Source organism: Elephantulus edwardii, unplaced genomic scaffold (genome assembly GCF_000299155.1).
Source record: "Elephantulus edwardii isolate Elephantulus edwardi_28Jun2011 unplaced genomic scaffold, EleEdw1.0 scaffold00028, whole genome shotgun sequence".
In the NCBI taxonomy this organism is placed as follows: Eukaryota; Metazoa; Chordata; class Mammalia; order Macroscelidea; family Macroscelididae; genus Elephantulus; species Elephantulus edwardii.
The window spans coordinates 18,976,309-18,978,851 of NW_006399778.1; positions in this window are offsets into that span (position 1 = coordinate 18,976,309).

Sequence of the window (2,543 nt, forward strand, 5' to 3'; positions counted from 1 at the left end):
TTTCAGTGCAGTATACATTATTGAACCCATCTTACTCAGTCTCTCCCCAACCCCAAGGACAGTCCCATTCTACAACAGTGGCATCATGTAATATTTGTACTTTTGTGACTGGGATATTTCACTCAGCATGTTTCTGGAGAGGTCCTTGACAACAGATTTTCCCAATGAAATTCGTCTTTTGATTTCTTGATTGATGGTACCATGAGTGTTGGTTGTGGGTCCAAGTAAGATAAAATTATTGATAACTTCCATCTATTCTCCATCTATCATGATGGCCCAGTGGTGGGGATCTTTGTCTTCTTTATGCTGAGATGCAAGTCATATTGAAGACTATAGTCCTTGATCTTCTGCAGAAAGCACTTCTATTACTCCTTGCTTTCAGCAAGCAAAGTTGTGTCACTTGCATAACACAGATTATTGATGAGTCTTCCTCTGATCTTGATACAACATTCTTCTTCATAAAGTCCACCATCTCAAATGATCAATACAGCATATAGATTGAAAAGATAGGGAGATGGGATACATCCTTGATGCACACTGTTCTTAATTTTGTTTTTTTTTTTTGTTCTTAATTTTGAACCATGTAGTGCTTGCTTGCTTTGTTTATATAACAGCTTCTGGGTCTAGGTATAGGTTTTGCATGAGCACGGTTCACTGTTCTGGGATTCCCATACTTTTCAATGTTAGCTATAACTTGTTATGAAGAATCAATGTGTTTCTCTGAGTTGTGGGGGTGGAGAAGATTATTGATTATCTCATGTACTACCAAGAGAACAAACAAATCTGGCCTTAAGAGGGTGAAACCAGGGTGCTCCTTAGAGGCAAAGATGGTGAAACTCTATTTCACATACTTTGATGCCTTTTTTTTTTTTTAGTTTGTGTGCTGTCAAACTGGATCTGACTGGCACAGAAGGAGATTGCCCCACCTTCTCCGGCAGAGCATCTGGTGGATTCGAACCATATGCCATCAAGATTGCAGCACAGCTTCTTGCCATGAAGCCACCAGAACTCCTATTTCACATACTTTGAAAATGCTGTCTGGAGAGGCCAGTCCTTAGAGAAGGACATTATTGTTGTTGTTAGGTGTCGTCGAGTTGAGTATGCTCATAGTGACCCTATGAACAAAAATCTCAACCCTGTTCTATCCTGCACCATCCTCACACTTTCTGACACACAAGAGCTCATTGCAGTAGTCACCATGTCAGTCCACCTGCTTGAAGGTCTTCCTCTTCTTCACTGACCCTCCACCCTTCCCATCATCATGTCCTTCTCCAAGGAAGCTCCCCTCCTAGCAACATGTCCAAAGTATATGAGTCATAACCTCATCATTCTGGCCTCCAAAGAACACTCCGGCTGCACCATCTCTAAGACATATCTGTTTGTTCTCTTGGCCATCCATGGGATTTTCAGTGCTCTTTCCAACACCACAGCTCAAAGGCATCGGTTCTTTTTCTGTCATCCTTATTCATTGTCCAGCTCTCAGACACATAGCAAGTAATTGGAAAGACCATGACCTGGATCAGACACACCTTAGTCCTCAAATGACATCACTACTCCTCAATAATTTGCAAATTTCCTCAGTGCAATATGTCTCCTTATTTCCTGACTGCTGGTACAAAGGGTGTTAATTGTGGCTCCAAGCAAGATGAAGCTGTTGACAGTTTCAATCTCCTCTCCATTCATCATGACACTGTCTATTGGCCCAGTGGTAAGGACATTAGACTCAGAAAATTAGAGGGTCAGCAAAAAAAAAAAAAAAGAGAGACCCTTGGTAAAATGGATTAACACAGTGGCTGTAATAATGAGGTTAAGTATGTCAGAAATGGGAGGTTAACTCGGTAGGGCAAGGTTCAGAGTCATTTATCGGGTGGCTGTAAGTCTTAGTTGATCTGACAACAGCAACTCCAGAAAGCAGGTCACCAGGTCTTCTTCCCAGTCCGTCTTAGTTTGGAAGCTCTGCTGAAATCTGTTCAGAAGCAAAGGCACTTGTAAGCCTTCACTGAGGGGTTGTAGCTAAGCATGTGGTTCATTGGCCAGGACTCAAACCCAGGTCTGCTACATGGAAAGCAAGAGTTCTACTGCTAAACCACTAGAACTCTTGTTTGTAGCCTGTGGCTAATATTTCAAGTTATTTCTGAAGTCTCCTGTGCTATCATAAAATTAATGTGAATTTGGCAGTCTGCTCCAGGATGAATCTGTTTGTTTTAGTATAAAAATATGATCTCCCCCGCCCCCCATGTGAGGCCCTTGAACAAACATCAGCTTGATGTTTGCTGTGCCACCTTGGGAAAATCACAGAGGTTCTCTGACCTTGGGTGAGCCACGCCCATTTCTTGGACTGGAACTACCCATCTGTGAAATAGGGAAAGACCATGGGTCTACTCTGTTTTCCCATGTTCCTTTAAGGATTTGAAAGCCACAGAAAACTGACTTAAGCTAAAATGTCAATAATGGGATGTCTACCAGCTTTAGGCCCAGATGGATTCAGGATTCAGATGAAGTCCACAGGATTTAGTTTCTCTTCATCTTGTCCCTCTGCCTTC